Source organism: Staurois parvus, unplaced genomic scaffold, assembly GCF_062004578.1.
Source record: "Staurois parvus isolate SC_StPar_1 unplaced genomic scaffold, SC_StPar_1.0 ptg002181l, whole genome shotgun sequence".
Lineage (NCBI taxonomy): Eukaryota > Metazoa > Chordata > Amphibia > Anura > Ranidae > Staurois > Staurois parvus.
In genome coordinates, this window is record NW_028319977.1 from 569,529 (window position 1) to 588,396 (window position 18,868).

Here is an 18,868-nt window from a genome sequence, read left to right on the forward strand (position 1 = left end):
TTCACTAAAAGCTTGTGGGGTGCTGATGCTCTAATCTTGACCCAAGTAGAATCCACATGCCTTTACAAACGGCTTGGTCTTTTCCCCATGGAACAATTCAAGGCTCAAGGGTCAGCAATGAATGCACTTGGTCAGGCTTTAGTTCTTTTTGGCTGTCAAGAGACTTACCTCCTTTCAGATGTTTCCCACAATCTCAACAGCCTCTGCCAAGTGTATGCAAGTGAAAAGGCCGATGGCATCATGGGACGTGATTGTTTCTTCCGGCTCCAACTTCAGTCTACATTCCTTGTTGACACATTCTTTAGCATTCTTCCAAATGGTGCATTATCTTGCCAGTTGAGGGTGTTAGAATGGTAGGCAGATACTTAGAAACGCTGTGTGTGACAGAGTTGATTCTTTGGGAATCAGTGGTTGAAATGCCTGAACCTTGTTGCTTGATACTGCTGTACCCCGCGAGCGAGTTAAAGCAGGAGGCCGGAGCCTGTTGGGATGCCGAGGAATATTTCCACAGTCGTCACTAAGGCAAGACATCTAAGGAGCTTTTGATAAGGACCTGGGGCCCTGTGGTATTTTGTCAAGGGCGCAAAGAAGGAGATTGCGTTGGCCGGGAATCGAACCCGGGTCAACTGCTTGGAAGGCAGCTATGCTCACCACTATACCACCAACGCAAGGCTGTGCGCCAGGCATCCTGCTACCTCTATACAATTAAGGCCACACATGACATTGACTCACGGACCCCCTCCAGCGCAAGGTCCATTCGCTGCCGTACCAAGTGACCACTAGGAAGATCAGCTAGAAATATTTCCCCATTCGTGGAGAGAAAGGAAGCCAAGCCAGTAGATACGGTAAAGGTGTGATTGTGCAGTGCGCATGAAGGAACTGGAGATACAAGTTTTGCAAAGGCCTTTCACTCGGGCAAAAGGGACACGGAATGTGTCCCACGCCCAACGTGGGGCTCGAACCCACGACCCTGAGATTAAGAGTCTCATGCTCTACCGACTGAGCTAGCCGGGCTACAGCACTTTTGCTCTTCAAGGCCTCTCACAGCCACCTGAGTCCGCAGACTTTTTGATAGCTTTCGACATAATTCCTTTGGCTAAACTCAATGCGCTTCCAAGTACTACTCTGTTCACTTGCTGTCAGGGCGCTACATCACCATTTTTGCTGTGACTTTGGAGGATCACAACAAAATGCGCTGGCTGATTCCAAACCCTTTTCTCTCTGTGCAAAACATCAAGCCGTAGCCTCCCACATAACATCTGCCAAGTCATTCATTTGCCCTTTCCGGCCGAGGCGGCATCAAGCAATACCTCAACCGAGAAGGTCAAATGCAAAGTGTACGGCGCTGGCTTAGCATGCAAGGTGTCACCTGCTCTTCCCAGTTCCCTTCGATAGCTCAGCTGGTAGAGTGGAGGACTGTAGAGACAAAGCAGCAATCCTTAGGTCGCTGGTTCAATTCCGGCTCGAAGGCAGAGCTTTTTACCCCGCGTCTCTGCCTTTTAGAAAGAAGGCAATCTCTTATCACTACAAATGTGCAATTGGGAAGCTTTTTAGGCACCTTCAGTTCATCTTTCATGTCTCCTTTGGGCCAGCTCAAGCACGCTTGTCGTGTGGTCTCTGTGGCGCAATCGGTTAGCGCGTTCGGCTGTTAACCGAAAGGTTGGTGGTTCAAGCCCACCCAGGGACGCTCGTGCTTTCTCTTTACCTTAGCAGGGCCCGCTGCCAAGTCTCACCCTAACCTAAGAAGACAAATAGCGTCCTTTGGCTTGTCTCACACGGCTGACGATTAACCATTCACTCGAGACATTCCTTGAAAACGGACTAGAATAATGTCGCAATCAATTGCTCTTCTTCTGGAATGTTCAAGATCTTTCATAGGTTAGTCAAGCCACTTCTTCGCTTCCGCTGAGTCTCAGGAACAAACCCCAGCATTTCTATTCACACCTGAACACCAGGGGATGTGTGAGAATTGTGGAAGCACCTTTTTTCACCTTACATGATCCCATTGTTGGTGTCAGGAAGCCTGCATAGCTAAAAGTGCCTAGATTGACATGGCCAAAGGCCTCAATTGTTGTCAAATGGCCTGGATAGAGGTGTTAAAAAGGTGGAATACAGATAGTGTCAATGTTTAAGCGTGTGCCCCGGGGCTATGCTGGGCTTGAAGTACACAGGGATGCAATGTTTCTTAAAGATCCTTCTGAGTTTTTCCGACGCTCCAGTTACATACGGGATGACTAGATTTCTCCTAGTGTTCTGCTTCTCCCCAGTTTGTTTCCCTGACCTTGCGGAGGTTTTAACCAAGACCCAGTCTGGGTAGCCACAAGCTTTCAAAGCCCTCCTGAGATGTCACGGTAGCACTCTCCTAGTCATGCGCTAGGATTTGTATAGTTGGTCTCTGCTTACCAGAGAGGCTGTCGGGTAAATTCAGTGTGGTATTCTGCTTAACAGAGTGCTGCCATGGATTAGTCAGGTCTGATCATGATTCTCTGATGTTGTTTGAGTTTGTCTGAGTTATTCCCGCCTTCAGGAAGCTGTGAGAGCTTTCCAGAACATGGGTAGGGGCTAGGCAAATGAACAGCGTGAATACGGATACCGCCCTGGCCAGTTGCAAGGGAGGGCAGTCCTGTGGCATGCTGGGAGTGGCATTTATGTTCTGCGAGCACATGGGCTCAGCGTCTTTCCTGGGAGAGGACTGAACAGCTGGGCTGGAGGCAGGCTGCCTCGCCTGGCGCCGGCTGCCATGAGGCCCCAGGTGGGTGGACCTGAGGGCCTCAAGCCAGTCAGGACGTCAATACTGCTTAACTAAGAGATCAGCTAGATGTCTTCAGTGTGAAAAGTTCTCATTTTGGAGTATCCTACTACAATTCCCCATCCCTATCCCCAGCTCGACAAGAAAACTCCAAAAACAAACATGCCCTAGTCCGGTCATTGAAGGCAAGGAGCGTTTGCGCGCGTGTGTATTTGGCTGAAGAAATACACTGTGCCTGGCTGCGGGGCGAAGTCAAGGGAAACCGGGGCAAACACGCCAGCGTCCCTCGCAAGGGTGGCGTTGCATCTGTGTTCTTTTGTCTTTAGACTCTTTTGGTTGCTACCATGTCAGCCGGATATTGCAGAGTCCTAAGAACCCCCAGCTCGTGTTCCAGTGGGTGGTGGTGTGAGTCAAAAGGCAGATAGCGGTCTGTGTGGGTAGGTTTCCTGGAGACCTCCATGCCCAAGTCAGCCCCTTCCTTGCCTTGTAAGACGCCGTCCAAAAGGGGGCATTTGCTATTCAGTGCCTCTTCCCGTGTACACTTGATGTATTTGTCCACTGACTTTATGGGTTCACTAAAAGCTTGTGGGGTGCTGATGCTCTAATCTTGACCCAAGTAGAATCCACATGCCTTTACAAACGGCTTGGTCTTTTCCCCATGGAACAATTCAAGGCTCAAGGGTCAGCAATGAATGCACTTGGTCAGGCTTTAGTTCTTTTTGGCTGTCAAGAGACTTACCTCCTTTCAGATGTTTCCCACAATCTCAACAGCCTCTGCCAAGTGTATGCAAGTGAAAAGGCCGATGGCATCATGGGACGTGATTGTTTCTTCCGGCTCCAACTTCAGTCTACATTCCTTGTTGACACATTCTTTAGCATTCTTCCAAATGGTGCATTATCTTGCCAGTTGAGGGTGTTAGAATGGTAGGCAGATACTTAGAAACGCTGTGTGTGACAGAGTTGATTCTTTGGGAATCAGTGGTTGAAATGCCTGAACCTTGTTGCTTGATACTGCTGTACCCCGCGAGCGAGTTAAAGCAGGAGGCCGGAGCCTGTTGGGATGCCGAGGAATATTTCCACAGTCGTCACTAAGGCAAGACATCTAAGGAGCTTTTGATAAGGACCTGGGGCCCTGTGGTATTTTGTCAAGGGCGCAAAGAAGGAGATTGCGTTGGCCGGGAATCGAACCCGGGTCAACTGCTTGGAAGGCAGCTATGCTCACCACTATACCACCAACGCAAGGCTGTGCGCCAGGCATCCTGCTACCTCTATACAATTAAGGCCACACATGACATTGACTCACGGACCCCCTCCAGCGCAAGGTCCATTCGCTGCCGTACCAAGTGACCACTAGGAAGATCAGCTAGAAATATTTCCCCATTCGTGGAGAGAAAGGAAGCCAAGCCAGTAGATACGGTAAAGGTGTGATTGTGCAGTGCGCATGAAGGAACTGGAGATACAAGTTTTGCAAAGGCCTTTCACTCGGGCAAAAGGGACACGGAATGTGTCCCACGCCCAACGTGGGGCTCAAACCCACGACCCTGAGATTAAGAGTCTCATGCTCTACCGACTGAGCTAGCCGGGCTACAGCGCTTTTGCTCTTCAAGGCCTCTCACAGCCACCTGAGTCCGCAGACTTTTTGATAGCTTTCGACATAATTCCTTTGGCTAAACTCAATGCGCTTCCAAGTACTACTCTGTTCACTTGCTGTCAGGGCGCTACATCACCATTTTTGCTGTGACTTTGGAGGATCACAACAAAATGCGCTGGCTGATTCCAAACCCTTTTCTCTCTGTGCAAAACATCAAGCCGTAGCCTCCCACATAACATCTGCCAAGTCATTCATTTGCCCTTTCCGGCCGAGGCGGCATCAAGCAATACCTCAACCGAGAAGGTCAAATGCAAAGTGTACGGCGCTGGCTTAGCATGCAAGGTGTCACGTGCTCTTCCCAGTTCCCTTCGATAGCTCAGCTGGTAGAGTGGAGGACTGTAGAGACAAAGCAGCAATCCTTAGGTCGCTGGTTCAATTCCGGCTCGAAGGCAGAGCTTTTTACCCCGCGTCTCTGCCTTTTAGAAAGAAGGCAATCTCTTATCACTACAAATGTGCAATTGGGAAGCTTTTTAGGCACCTTCAGTTCATCTTTCATGTCTCCTTTGGGCCAGCTCAAGCACGCTTGTCGTGTGGTCTCTGTGGCGCAATCGGTTAGCGCGTTCGGCTGTTAACCGAAAGGTTGGTGGTTCAAGCCCACCCAGGGACGCTCGTGCTTTCTCTTTACCTTAGCAGGGCCCGCTGCCAAGTCTCACCCTAACCTAAGAAGACAAATAGCGTCCTTTGGCTTGTCTCACACGGCTGACGATTAACCATTCACTCGAGACATTCCTTGAAAACGGACTAGAATAATGTCGCAATCAATTGCTCTTCTTCTGGAATGTTCAAGATCTTTCATAGGTTAGTCAAGCCACTTCTTCGCTTCCGCTGAGTCTCAGGAACAAACCCCAGCATTTCTATTCACACCTGAACACCAGGGGATGTGTGAGAATTGTGGAAGCACCTTTTTTCACCTTACATGATCCCATTGTTGGTGTCAGGAAGCCTGCATAGCTAAAAGTGCCTAGATTGACATGGCCAAAGGCCTCAATTGTTGTCAAATGGCCTGGATAGAGGTGTTAAAAAGGTGGAATACAGATAGTGTCAATGTTTAAGCGTGTGCCCCGGGGCTATGCTGGGCTTGAAGTACACAGGGATGCAATGTTTCTTAAAGATCCTTCTGAGTTTTTCCGACGCTCCAGTTACATACGGGATGACTAGATTTCTCCTAGTGTTCTGCTTCTCCCCAGTTTGTTTCCCTGACCTTGCGGAGGTTTTAACCAAGACCCAGTCTGGGTAGCCACAAGCTTTCAAAGCCCTCCTGAGATGTCACGGTAGCACTCTCCTAGTCATGCGCTAGGATTTGTATAGTTGGTCTCTGCTTACCAGAGAGGCTGTCGGGTAAATTCAGTGTGGTATTCTGCTTAACAGAGTGCTGCCATGGATTAGTCAGGTCTGCTCATGATTCTCTGATGTTGTTTGAGTTTGTCTGAGTTATTCCCGCCTTCAGGAAGCTGTGAGAGCTTTCCAGAACATGGGTAGGGGCTAGGCAAATGAACAGCGTGAATACGGATACCGCCCTGGCCAGTTGCAAGGGAGGGCAGTCCTGTGGCATGCTGGGAGTGGCATTTATGTTCTGCGAGCACATGGGCTCAGCGTCTTTCCTGGGAGAGGACTGAACAGCTGGGCTGGAGGCAGGCTGCCTCGCCTGGCGCCGGCTGCCATGAGGCCCCAGGTGGGTGGACCTGAGGGCCTCAAGCCAGTCAGGACGTCAATACTGCTTAACTAAGAGATCAGCTAGATGTCTTCAGTGTGAAAAGTTCTCATTTTGGAGTATCCTACTACAATTCCCCATCCCTATCCCCAGCTCGACAAGAAAACTCCAAAAACAAACATGCCCTAGTCCGGTCATTGAAGGCAAGGAGCGTTTGCGCGCGTGTGTATTTGGCTGAAGAAATACACTGTGCCTGGCTGCGGGGCGAAGTCAAGGGAAACCGGGGCAAACACGCCAGCGTCCCTCGCAAGGGTGGCGTTGCATCTGTGTTCTTTTGTCTTTAGACTCTTTTGGTTGCTACCATGTCAGCCGGATATTGCAGAGTCCTAAGAACCCCCAGCTCGTGTTCCAGTGGGTGGTGGTGTGAGTCAAAAGGCAGATAGCGGTCTGTGTGGGTAGGTTTCCTGGAGACCTCCATGCCCAAGTCAGCCCCTTCCTTGCCTTGTAAGACGCCGTCCAAAAGGGGGCATTTGCTATTCAGTGCCTCTTCCCGTGTACACTTGATGTATTTGTCCACTGACTTTATGGGTTCACTAAAAGCTTGTGGGGTGCTGATGCTCTAATCTTGACCCAAGTAGAATCCACATGCCTTTACAAACGGCTTGGTCTTTTCCCCATGGAACAATTCAAGTCTCAAGGGTCAGCAATGAATGCACCTGGTCAGGCTTTAGTTCTTTTTGGCTGTCAAGAGACTTACCTCCTTTCAGATGTTTCCCACAATCTCAACAGCCTCTGCCAAGTGTATGCAAGTGAAAAGGCCGATGGCATCATGGGACGTGATTGTTTCTTCCGGCTCCAACTTCAGTCTACATTCCTTGTTGACACATTCTTTAGCATTCTTCCAAATGGTGCATTATCTTGCCAGTTGAGGGTGTTAGAATGGTAGGCAGATACTTAGAAACGCTGTGTGTGACAGAGTTGATTCTTTGGGAATCAGTGGTTGAAATGCCTGAACCTTGTTGCTTGATACTGCTGTATCCCGCGAGCGAGTTAAAGCAGGAGGCCGGAGCCTGTTGGGATGCCGAGGAATATTTCCACAGTCGTCACTAAGGCAAGACATCTAAGGAGCTTTTGATAAGGACCTGGGGCCCTGTGGTATTTTGTCAAGGGCGCAAAGAAGGAGATTGCGTTGGCCGGGAATCGAACCCGGGTCAACTGCTTGGAAGGCAGCTATGCACACCACTATACCACCAACGCAAGGCTGTGCGCCAGGCATCCTGCTACCTCTATACAATTAAGGCCACACATGACATTGACTCACGGACCCCCTCCAGCGCAAGGTCCATTCGCTGCCGTACCAAGTGACCACTAGGAAGATCAGCTAGAAATATTTCCCCATTCGTGGAGAGAAAGGAAGCCAAGCCAGTAGATACGGTAAAGGTGTGATTGTGCAGTGCGCATGAAGGAACTGGAGATACAAGTTTTGCAAAGGCCTTTCACTCGGGCAAAAGGGACACGGAATGTGTCCCACGCCCAACGTGGGGCTCGAACCCACGACCCTGAGATTAAGAGTCTCATGCTCTACCGACTGAGCTAGCCGGGCTACAGCGCTTTTGCTCTTCAAGGCCTCTCACAGCCACCTGAGTCCGCAGACTTTTTGATAGCTTTCGACATAATTCCTTTGGCTAAACTCAATGCGCTTCCAAGTACTACTCTGTTCACTTGCTGTCAGGGCGCTACATCACCATTTTTGCTGTGACTTTGGAGGATCACAACAAAATGCGCTGGCTGATTCCAAACCCTTTTCTCTCTGTGCAAAACATCAAGCCGTAGCCTCCCACATAACATCTGCCAAGTCATTCATTTGCCCTTTCCGGCCGAGGCGGCATCAAGCAATACCTCAACCGAGAAGGTCAAATGCAAAGTGTACGGCGCTGGCTTAGCATGCAAGGTGTCACGTGCTCTTCCCAGTTCCCTTCGATAGCTCAGCTGGTAGAGCGGAGGACTGTAGAGACAAAGCAGCAATCCTTAGGTCGCTGGTTCAATTCCGGCTCGAAGGCAGAGCTTTTTACCCCGCGTCTCTGCCTTTTAGAAAGAAGGCAATCTCTTATCACTACAAATGTGCAATTGGGAAGCTTTTTAGGCACCTTCAGTTCATCTTTCATGTCTCCTTTGGGCCAGCTCAAGCACGCTTGTCGTGTGGTCTCTGTGGCACAATCGGTTAGCGCGTTCGGCTGTTAACCGAAAGGTTGGTGGTTCAAGCCCACCCAGGGACGCTCGTGCTTTCTCTTTACCTTAGCAGGGCCCGCTGCCAAGTCTCACCCTAACCTAAGAAGACAAATAGCGTCCTTTGGCTTGTCTCACACGGCTGACGATTAACCATTCACTCGAGACATTCCTTGAAAACGGACTAGAATAATGTCGCAATCAATTGCTCTTCTTCTGGAATGTTCAAGATCTTTCATAGGTTAGTCAAGCCACTTCTTCGCTTCCGCTGAGTCTCAGGAACAAACCCCAGCATTTCTATTCACACCTGAACACCAGGGGATGTGTGAGAATTGTGGAAGCACCTTTTTTCACCTTACATGATCCCATTGTTGGTGTCAGGAAGCCTGCATAGCTAAAAGTGCCTAGATTGACATGGCCAAAGGCCTCAATTGTTGTCAAATGGCCTGGATAGAGGTGTTAAAAAGGTGGAATACAGATAGTGTCAATGTTTAAGCGTGTGCCCCGGGGCTATGCTGGGCTTGAAGTACACAGGGATGCAATGTTTCTTAAAGATCCTTCTGAGTTTTTCCGACGCTCCAGTTACATACGGGATGACTAGATTTCTCCTAGTGTTCTGCTTCTCCCCAGTTTGTTTCCCTGACCTTGCGGAGGTTTTAACCAAGACCCAGTCTGGGTAGCCACAAGCTTTCAAAGCCCTCCTGAGATGTCACGGTAGCACTCTCCTAGTCATGCGCTAGGATTTGTATAGTTGGTCTCTGCTTACCAGAGAGGCTGTCGGGTAAATTCAGTGTGGTATTCTGCTTAACAGAGTGCTGCCATGGATTAGTCAGGTCTGATCATGATTCTCTGATGTTGTTTGAGTTTGTCTGAGTTATTCCCGCCTTCAGGAAGCTGTGAGAGCTTTCCAGAACATGGGTAGGGGCTAGGCAAATGAACAGCGTGAATACGGATACCGCCCTGGCCAGTTGCAAGGGAGGGCAGTCCTGTGGCATGCTGGGAGTGGCATTTATGTTCTGCGAGCACATGGGCTCAGCGTCTTTCCTGGGAGAGGACTGAACAGCTGGGCTGGAGGCAGGCTGCCTCGCCTGGCGCCGGCTGCCATGAGGCCCCAGGTGGGTGGACCTGAGGGCCTCAAGCCAGTCAGGACGTCAATACTGCTTAACTAAGAGATCAGCTAGATGTCTTCAGTGTGAAAAGTTCTCATTTTGGAGTATCCTACTACAATTCCCCATCCCTATCCCCAGCTCGACAAGAAAACTCCAAAAACAAACATGCCCTAGTCCGGTCATTGAAGGCAAGGAGAGTTTGCGCGCGTGTGTATTTGGCTGAAGAAATACACTGTGCCTGGCTGCGGGGCGAAGTCAAGGGAAACCGGGGCAAACACGCCAGCGTCCCTCGCAAGGGTGGCGTTGCATCTGTGTTCTTTTGTCTTTAGACTCTTTTGGTTGCTACCATGTCAGCCGGATATTGCAGAGTCCTAAGAACCCCCAGCTCGTGTTCCAGTGGGTGGTGGTGTGAGTCAAAAGGCAGATAGCGGTCTGTGTGGGTAGGTTTCCTGGAGACCTCCATGCCCAAGTCAGCCCCTTCCTTGCCTTGTAAGACGCCGTCCAAAAGGGGGCATTTGCTATTCAGTGCCTCTTCCCGTGTACACTTGATGTATTTGTCCACTGACTTTATGGGTTCACTAAAAGCTTGTGGGGTGCTGATGCTCTAATCTTGACCCAAGTAGAATCCACATGCCTTTACAAACGGCTTGGTCTTTTCCCCATGGAACAATTCAAGGCTCAAGGGTCAGCAATGAATGCACTTGGTCAGGCTTTAGTTCTTTTTGGCTGTCAAGAGACTTACCTCCTTTCAGATGTTTCCCACAATCTCAACAGCCTCTGCCAAGTGTATGCAAGTGAAAAGGCCGATGGCATCATGGGACGTGATTGTTTCTTCCGGCTCCAACTTCAGTCTACATTCCTTGTTGACACATTCTTTAGCATTCTTCCAAATGGTGCATTATCTTGCCAGTTGAGGGTGTTAGAATGGTAGGCAGATACTTAGAAACGCTGTGTGTGACAGAGTTGATTCTTTGGGAATCAGTGGTTGAAATGCCTGAACCTTGTTGCTTGATACTGCTGTACCCCGCGAGCGAGTTAAAGCAGGAGGCCGGAGCCTGTTGGGATGCCGAGGAATATTTCCACAGTCGTCACTAAGGCAAGACATCTAAGGAGCTTTTGATAAGGACCTGGGGCCCTGTGGTATTTTGTCAAGGGCGCAAAGAAAGAGATTGCGTTGGCCGGGAATCGAACCCGGGTCAACTGCTTGGAAGGCAGCTATGCTCACCATTATACCACCAACGCAAGGCTGTGCGCCAGGCATCCTGCTACCTCTATACAATTAAGGCCACACATGACATTGACTCACGGACCCCCTCCAGCGCAAGGTCCATTCGCTGCCGTACCAAGTGACCACTAGGAAGATCAGCTAGAAATATTTCCCCATTCGTGGAGAGAAAGGAAGCCAAGCCAGTAGATACGGTAAAGGTGTGATTGTGCAGTGCGCATGAAGGAACTGGAGATACAAGTTTTGCAAAGGCCTTTCACTCGGGCAAAAGGGACACGGAATGTGTCCCACGCCCAACGTGGGGCTCGAACCCACGACCCTGAGATTAAGAGTCTCATGCTCTACCGACTGAGCTAGCCGGGCTACAGCACTTTTGCTCTTCAAGGCCTCTCACAGCCTCCTGAGTCCGCAGACTTTTTGATAGCTTTCGAAATAATTCCTTTGGCTAAACTCAATGCGCTTCCAAGTACTACTCTGTTCACTTGCTGTCAGGGCGCTACATCACCATTTTTGCTGTGACTTTGGAGGATCACAACAAAATGCGCTGGCTGATTCCAAACCCTTTTCTCTCTGTGCAAAACATCAAGCCGTAGCCTCCCACATAACATCTGCCAAGTCATTCATTTGCCCTTTCCGGCCGAGGCGGCATCAAGCAATACCTCAACCGAGAAGGTCAAATGCAAAGTGTACGGCGCTGGCTTAGCATGCAAGGTGTCACGTGCTCTTCTCAGTTCCCTTCGATAGCTCAGCTGGTAGAGCGGAGGACTGTAGAGACAAAGCAGCAATCCTTAGGTCGCTGGTTCAATTCCGGCTCGAAGAAAGAGCTTTTTACCCCGCGTCTCTGCCTTTTAGAAAGAAGGCAATCTCTTATCACTACAAATGTGCAATTGGGAAGCTTTTTAGGCACCTTCAGTTCATCTTTCATGTCTCCTTTGGGTCAGCTCAAGCGCGCTTGTCGTGTGGTCTCTGTGGCGCAATCGGTTAGCGCGTTCGGCTGTTAACCGAAAGGTTGGTGGTTCAAGCCCACCCAGGGACGCTCGTGCTTTCTCTTTACCTTAGCAGGGCCCGCTGCCAAGTCTCACCCTACCCTAAGAAGACAAATAGCGTCCTTTGGCTTGTCTCACACGGCTGACGATTAACCATTCACTCGAGACATTCCTTGAAAACGGACTAGAATAATGTCGCAATCAATTGCTCTTCTTCTGGAATGTTCAAGATCTTTCATAGGTTAGTCAAGCCACTTCTTCGCTTCCGCTGAGTCTCAGGAACAAACCCCAGCATTTCTATTCACACCTGAACACCAGGGGATGTGTGAGAATTGTGGAAGCACCTTTTTTCACCTTACATGATCCCATTGTTGGTGTCAGGAAGCCTGCATAGCTAAAAGTGCCTAGATTGACATGGCCAAAGGCCTCAATTGTTGTCAAATGGCCTGGATAGAGGTGTTAAAAACGTGGAATACAGATAGTGTCAATGTTTAAGCGTGTGCCCCGGGGCTATGCTGGGCTTGAAGTACACAGGGATGCAATGTTTCTTAAAGATCCTTCTGAGTTTTTCCGACGCTCCAGTTACATACGGGATGACTAGATTTCTCCTAGTGTTCTGCTTCTCCCCAGTTTGTTTCCCTGACCTTGCTGAGGTTTTAACCAAGACCCAGTCTGGGTAGCCACAAGCTTTCAAAGCCCTCCTGAGATGTCACGGTAGCACTCTCCTAGTCATGCGCTAGGATTTGTATAGTTGGTCTCTGCTTACCAGAGAGGCTGTCGGGTAAATTCAGTGTGGTATTCTGCTTAACAGAGTGCTGCCATGGATTAGTCAGGTCTGCTCATGATTCTCTGATGTTGTTTGAGTTTGTCTGAGTTATTCCCGCCTTCAGGAAGCTGTGAGAGCTTTCCAGAACATGGGTAGGGGCTAGGCAAATGAACAGCGTGAATACGGATACCGCCCTGGCCAGTTGCAAGGGAGGGCAGTCCTGTGGCATGCTGGGAGTGGCATTTATGTTCTGCGAGCACATGGGCTCAGCGTCTTTCCTGGGAGAGGACTGAACAGCTGGGCTGGAGGCAGGCTGCCTCGCCTGGCGCCGGCTGCCATGAGGCCCCAGGTGGGTGGACCTGAGGGCCTCAAGCCAGTCAGGACGTCAATACTGCTTAACTAAGAGATCAGCTAGATGTCTTCAGTGTGAAAAGTTCTCATTTTGGAGTATCCTACTACAATTCCCCATCCCTATCCCCAGCTCGACAAGAAAACTCCAAAAACAAACATGCCCTAGTCCGGTCATTGAAGGCAAGGAGCGTTTGCGCGCGTGTGTATTTGGCTGAAGAAATACACTGTGCCTGGCTGCGGGGCGAAGTCAAGGGAAACCGGGGCAAACACGCCAGCGTCCCTCGCAAGGGTGGCGTTGCATCTGTGTTCTTTTGTCTTTAGACTCTTTTGGTTGCTACCATGTCAGCCGGATATTGCAGAGTCCTAAGAACCCCCAGCTCGTGTTCCAGTGGGTGGTGGTGTGAGTCAAAAGGCAGATAGCGGTCTGTGTGGGTAGGTTTCCTGGAGACCTCCATGCCCAAGTCAGCCCCTTCCTTGCCTTGTAAGACGCCGTCCAAAAGGGGGCATTTGCTATTCAGTGCCTCTTCCCGTGTACACTTGATGTATTTGTCCACTGACTTTATGGGTTCACTAAAAGCTTGTGGGGTGCTGATGCTCTAATCTTGACCCAAGTAGAATCCACATGCCTTTACAAACGGCTTGGTCTTTTCCCCATGGAACAATTCAAGTCTCAAGGGTCAGCAATGAATGCACCTGGTCAGGCTTTAGTTCTTTTTGGCTGTCAAGAGACTTACCTCCTTTCAGATGTTTCCCACAATCTCAACAGCCTCTGCCAAGTGTATGCAAGTGAAAAGGCCGATGGCATCATGGGACGTGATTGTTTCTTCCGGCTCCAACTTCAGTCTACATTCCTTGTTGACACATTCTTTAGCATTCTTCCAAATGGTGCATTATCTTGCCAGTTGAGGGTGTTAGAATGGTAGGCAGATACTTAGAAACGCTGTGTGTGACAGAGTTGATTCTTTGGGAATCAGTGGTTGAAATGCCTGAACCTTGTTGCTTGATACTGCTGTACCCCGCGAGCGAGTTAAAGCAGGAGGCCGGAGCCTGTTGGGATGCCGAGGAATATTTCCACAGTCGTCACTAAGGCAAGACATCTAAGGAGCTTTTGATAAGGACCTGGGGCCCTGTGGTATTTTGTCAAGGGCGCAAAGAAGGAGATTGCGTTGGCCGGGAATCGAACCCGGGTCAACTGCTTGGAAGGCAGCTATGCTCACCACTATACCACCAACGCAAGGCTGTGCGCCAGGCATCCTGCTACCTCTATACAATTAAGGCCACACATGACATTGACTCACGGACCCCCTCCAGCGCAAGGTCCATTCGCTGCCGTACCAAGTGACCACTAGGAAGATCAGCTAGAAATATTTCCCCATTCGTGGAGAGAAAGGAAGCCAAGCCAGTAGATACGGTAAAGGTGTGATTGTGCAGTGCGCATGAAGGAACTGGAGATACAAGTTTTGCAAAGGCCTTTCACTCGGGCAAAAGGGACACGGAATGCGTCCCACGCCCAACGTGGGGCTCGAACCCACGACCCTGAGATTAAGAGTCTCATGCTCTACCGACTGAGCTAGCCGGGCTACAGCACTTTTGCACTTCAAGGCCTCTCACAGCCACCTGAGTCCGCAGACTTTTTGATAGCTTTCGACATAATTCCTTTGGCTAAACTCAATGCGCTTCCAAGTACTACTCTGTTCACTTGCTGTCAGGGCGCTACATCACCATTTTTGCTGTGACTTTGGAGGATCACAACAAAATGCGCTGGCTGATTCCAAACCCTTTTCTCTCTGTGCAAAACATCAAGCCGTAGCCTCCCACATAACATCTGCCAAGTCATTCATTTGCCCTTTCCGGCCGAGGCGGCATCAAGCAATACCTCAACCGAGAAGGTCAAATGCAAAGTGTACGGCGCTGGCTTAGCATGCAAGGTGTCACGTGCTCTTCCCAGTTCCCTTCGATAGCTCAGCTGGTAGAGCGGAGGACTGTAGAGACAAAGCAGCAATCCTTAGGTCGCTGGTTCAATTCCGGCTCGAAGGCAGAGCTTTTTACCCCGCGTCTCTGCCTTTTAGAAAGAAGGCAATCTCTTATCACTACAAATGTGCAATTGGGAAGCTTTTTAGGCACCTTCAGTTCATCTTTCATGTCTCCTTTGGGCCAGCTCAAGCACGCTTGTCGTGTGGTCTCTGTGGCGCAATCGGTTAGCGCGTTCGGCTGTTAACCGCAAGGTTGGTGGTTCAAGCCCACCCAGGGACGCTCGTGCTTTCTCTTTACCTTAGCAGGGCCCGCTGCCAAGTCTCACCCTAACCTAAGAAGACAAATAGCGTCCTTTGGCTTGTCTCACACGGCTGACGATTAACCATTCACTCGAGACATTCCTTGAAAACGGACTAGAATAATGTCGCAATCAATTGCTCTTCTTCTGGAATGTTCAAGATCTTTCATAGTTTAGTCAAGCCACTTCTTCGCTTCCGCTGAGTCTCAGGAACAAACCCCAGCATTTCTATTCACACCTGAACACCAGGGGATGTGTGAGAATTGTGGAAGCACCTTTTTTCACCTTACATGATCCCATTGTTGGTGTCAGGAAGCCTGCATAGCTAAAAGTGCCTAGATTGACATGGCCAAAGGCCTCAATTGTTGTCAAATGGCCTGGATAGAGGTGTTAAAAAGGTGGAATACAGATAGTGTCAATGTTTAAGCGTGTGCCCCGGGGCTATGCTGGGCTTGAAGTACACAGGGATGCAATGTTTCTTAAAGATCCTTCTGAGTTTTTCCGACGCTCCAGTTACATACGGGATGACTAGATTTCTCCTAGTGTTCTGCTTCTCCCCAGTTTGTTTCCCTGACCTTGCGGAGGTTTTAACCAAGACCCAGTCTGGGTAGCCACAAGCTTTCAAAGCCCTCCTGAGATGTCACGGTAGCACTCTCCTAGTCATGCGCTAGGATTTGTATAGTTGGTCTCTGCTTACCAGAGAGGCTGTCGGGTAAATTCAGTGTGGTATTCTGCTTAACAGAGTGCTGCCATGGATTAGTCAGGTCTGCTCATGATTCTCTGATGTTGTTTGAGTTTGTCTGAGTTATTCCCGCCTTCAGGAAGCTGTGAGAGCTTTCCAGAACATGGGTAGGGGCTAGGCAAATGAACAGCGTGAATACGGATACCGCACTTGCCAGTTGCAAGGGAGGGCAGTCCTGTGGCATGCTGGGAGTGGCATTTATGTTCTGCGAGCACATGGGCTCAGCGTCTTTCCTGGGAGAGGACTGAACAGCTGGGCTGGAGGCAGGCTGCCTCGCCTGGCGCCGGCTGCCATGAGGCCCCAGGTGGGTGGACCTGAGGGCCTCAAGCCAGTCAGGACGTCAATACTGCTTAACTAAGAGATCAGCTAGATGTCTTCAGTGTGAAAAGTTCTCATTTTGGAGTATCCTACTACAATTCCCCATCCCTATCCCCAGCTCGACAAGAAAACTCCAAAAACAAACATCCCCTAGTCCGGTCATTGAAGGCAAGGAGCGTTTGCGCGCGTGTGTATTTGGCTGAAGAAATACACTGTGCCTGGCTGCGGGGCGAAGTCAAGGGAAACCGGGGCAAACACGCCAGCGTCCCTCGCAAGGGTGGCGTTGCATCTGTGTTCTTTTGTCTTTAGACTCTTTTGGTTGCTACCATGTCAGCCGGATATTGCAGAGTCCTAAGAACCCCCAGCTCGTGTTCCAGTGGGTGGTGGTGTGAGTCAAAAGGCAGATAGCGGTCTGTGTGGGTAGGTTTCCTGGAGACCTCCATGCCCAAGTCAGCCCCTTCCTTGCCTTGTAAGACGCCGTCCAAAAGGGGGCATTTGCTATTCAGTGCCTCTTCCCGTGTACACTTGATGTATTTGTCCACTGACTTTATGGGTTCACTAAAAGCTTGTGGGGTGCTGATGCTCTAATCTTGACCCAAGTAGAATCCACATGCCTTTACAAACGGCTTGGTCTTTTCCCCATGGAACAATTCAAGGCTCAAGGGTCAGCAATGAATGCACTTGGTCAGGCTTTAGTTCTTTTTGGCTGTCAAGAGACTTACCTCCTTTCAGATGTTTCCCACAATCTCAACAGCCTCTGCCAAGTGTATGCAAGTGAAAAGGCCGATGGCATCATGGGACGTGATTGTTTCTTCCGGCTCCAACTTCAGTCTACATTCCTTGTTGACACATTCTTTAGCATTCTTCCAAATGGTGCATTATCTTGCCAGTTGAGGGTGTTAGAATGGTAGGCAGATACTTAGAAACGCTGTGTGTGACAGAGTTGATTCTTTGGGAATCAGTGGTTGAAATGCCTGAACCTTGTTGCTTGATACTGCTGTACCCCGCGAGCGAGTTAAAGCAGGAGGCCGGAGCCTGTTGGGATGCCGAGGAATATTTCCACAGTCGTCACTAAGGCAAGACATCTAAGGAGCTTTTGATAAGGACCTGGGGCCCTGTGGTATTTTGTCAAGGGCGCAAAGAAGGAGATTGCGTTGGCCGGGAATCGAACCCGGGTCAACTGCTTGGAAGGCAGCTATGCTCACCACTATACCACCAACGCAAGGCTGTGCGCCAGGCATCCTGCTACCTCTATACAATTAAGGCCACACATGACATTGACTCACGGACCCCCTCCAGCGCAAGGTCCATTCGCTGCCGTACCAAGTGACCACTAGGAAGATCAGCTAGAAATATTTCCCCATTCGTGGAGAGAAAGGAAGCCAAGCCAGTAGATACGGTAAAGGTGTGATTGTGCAGTGCGCATGAAGGAACTGGAGATACAAGTTTTGCAAAGGCCTTTCACTCGGGCAAAAGGGACACGGAATGCGTCCCACGCCCAACGTGGGGCTCGAACCCACGACCCTGAGATTAAGAGTCTCATGCTCTACCGACTGAGCTAGCCGGGCTACAGCACTTTTGCACTTCAAGGCCTCTCACAGCCACCTGAGTCCGCAGACTTTTTGATAGCTTTCGACATAATTCCTTTGGCTAAACTCAATGCGCTTCCAAGTACTACTCTGTTTACTTGCTGTCAGGGCGCTACATCACCATTTTTGCTGTGACTTTGGAGGATCACAACAAAATGCGCTGGCTGATTCCAAACCCTTTTCTCTCTGTGCAAAACATCAAGCCGTAGCCTCCCACATAACATCTGCCAAGTCATTCATTTGCCCTTTCCGGCCGAGGCGGCATCAAGCAATACCTCAACCGAGAAGGTCAAATGCAAAGTGTACGGCGCTGGCTTAGCATGCAAGGTGTCACGTGCTCTTCCCAGTTCCCTTCGATAGCTCAGCTGGTAGAGCGGAGGACTGTAGAGACAAAGCAGCAATCCTTAGGTCGCTGGTTCAATTCCGGCTCGAAGGAAGAGCTTTTTACCCCGCGTCTCTGCCTTTTAGAAAGAAGGCAATCTCTTATCACTACAAATGTGCAATTGGGAAGCTTTTTAGGCACCTTCAGTTCATCTTTCATGTCTCCTTTGGGCCAGCTCAAGCACGCTTGTCGTGTGGTCTCTGTGGCGCAATCGGTTAGCGCGTTCGGCTGTTAACCGAAAGGTTGGTGGTTCAAGCCCACCCAGGGACGCTCGTGCTTTCTCTTTACCTTAGCAGGGCCCGCTGCCAAGTCTCACCCTAACCTAAGAAGACAAATAGCGTCCTTTGGCTTGTCTCACACGGCTGACGATTAACCATTCACTCGAGACATTCCTTGAAAACGGACTAGAATAATGTCGCAATCAATTGCTCTTCTTCTGGAATGTTCAAGATCTTTCATAGGTTAGTCAAGCCACTTCTTCGCTTCCGCTGAGTCTCAGGAACAAACCCCAGCATTTCTATTCACACCTGAACACCAGGGGATGTGTGAGAATTGTGGAAGCACCTTTTTTCACCTTACATGATCCCATTGTTGGTGTCAGGAAGCCTGCATAGCTAAAAGTGCCTAGATTGACATGGCCAAAGGCCTCAATTGTTGTCAAATGGCCTGGATAGAGGTGTTAAAAACGTGGAATACAGATAGTGTCAATGTTTAAGCGTGTGCCCCGGGGCTATGCTGGGCTTGAAGTACACAGGGATGCAATGTTTCTTAAAGATCCTTCTGAGTTTTTCCGACGCTCCAGTTACATACGGGATGACTAGATTTCTCCTAGTGTTCTGCTTCTCCCCAGT

The 18,868-nt window shown here is 49.8% G+C and overlaps 14 non-coding genes across 14 annotated transcripts; 5 read left to right on the forward strand and 9 right to left on the reverse strand.

The window, feature by feature from the left end:
- Positions 1-596: 596 nt before the first annotated feature.
- TRNAG-UCC (transfer RNA glycine (anticodon UCC)) lies at positions 597-668 on the reverse strand. Its single transcript has one exon. It is a non-coding gene; the product is annotated as a tRNA-Gly (tRNA).
- A 273-nt stretch (positions 669-941) lies between these two features.
- TRNAK-CUU (transfer RNA lysine (anticodon CUU)) lies at positions 942-1,014 on the reverse strand. Its single transcript has one exon. It is a non-coding gene; the product is annotated as a tRNA-Lys (tRNA).
- A 599-nt stretch (positions 1,015-1,613) lies between these two features.
- Positions 1,614-1,687, forward strand: TRNAN-GUU (transfer RNA asparagine (anticodon GUU)). The gene has a single exon. It is a non-coding gene; the product is annotated as a tRNA-Asn (tRNA).
- Positions 1,688-3,916: 2,229 nt separating this feature from the next.
- TRNAG-UCC (transfer RNA glycine (anticodon UCC)) lies at positions 3,917-3,988 on the reverse strand. Its single transcript has one exon. It is a non-coding gene; the product is annotated as a tRNA-Gly (tRNA).
- A 945-nt stretch (positions 3,989-4,933) lies between these two features.
- Positions 4,934-5,007, forward strand: TRNAN-GUU (transfer RNA asparagine (anticodon GUU)). Its single transcript has one exon. It is a non-coding gene; the product is annotated as a tRNA-Asn (tRNA).
- Positions 5,008-7,581: 2,574 nt separating this feature from the next.
- On the reverse strand, positions 7,582-7,654 carry TRNAK-CUU (transfer RNA lysine (anticodon CUU)). The gene has a single exon. It is a non-coding gene; the product is annotated as a tRNA-Lys (tRNA).
- A 3,247-nt stretch (positions 7,655-10,901) lies between these two features.
- On the reverse strand, positions 10,902-10,974 carry TRNAK-CUU (transfer RNA lysine (anticodon CUU)). Its single transcript has one exon. It is a non-coding gene; the product is annotated as a tRNA-Lys (tRNA).
- A 599-nt stretch (positions 10,975-11,573) lies between these two features.
- On the forward strand, positions 11,574-11,647 carry TRNAN-GUU (transfer RNA asparagine (anticodon GUU)). Its single transcript has one exon. It is a non-coding gene; the product is annotated as a tRNA-Asn (tRNA).
- Positions 11,648-13,876: 2,229 nt separating this feature from the next.
- On the reverse strand, positions 13,877-13,948 carry TRNAG-UCC (transfer RNA glycine (anticodon UCC)). Its single transcript has one exon. It is a non-coding gene; the product is annotated as a tRNA-Gly (tRNA).
- Positions 13,949-14,221: 273 nt separating this feature from the next.
- Positions 14,222-14,294, reverse strand: TRNAK-CUU (transfer RNA lysine (anticodon CUU)). Its single transcript has one exon. It is a non-coding gene; the product is annotated as a tRNA-Lys (tRNA).
- Positions 14,295-17,196: 2,902 nt separating this feature from the next.
- Positions 17,197-17,268, reverse strand: TRNAG-UCC (transfer RNA glycine (anticodon UCC)). Its single transcript has one exon. It is a non-coding gene; the product is annotated as a tRNA-Gly (tRNA).
- Positions 17,269-17,541: 273 nt separating this feature from the next.
- Positions 17,542-17,614, reverse strand: TRNAK-CUU (transfer RNA lysine (anticodon CUU)). The gene has a single exon. It is a non-coding gene; the product is annotated as a tRNA-Lys (tRNA).
- A 371-nt stretch (positions 17,615-17,985) lies between these two features.
- On the forward strand, positions 17,986-18,071 carry TRNAY-GUA (transfer RNA tyrosine (anticodon GUA)). Its single transcript is given in 2 exon segments — positions 17,986-18,022; positions 18,036-18,071. It is a non-coding gene; the product is annotated as a tRNA-Tyr (tRNA).
- A 142-nt stretch (positions 18,072-18,213) lies between these two features.
- On the forward strand, positions 18,214-18,287 carry TRNAN-GUU (transfer RNA asparagine (anticodon GUU)). The gene has a single exon. It is a non-coding gene; the product is annotated as a tRNA-Asn (tRNA).
- The last annotated feature ends 581 nt before the right edge of the window (positions 18,288-18,868 follow it).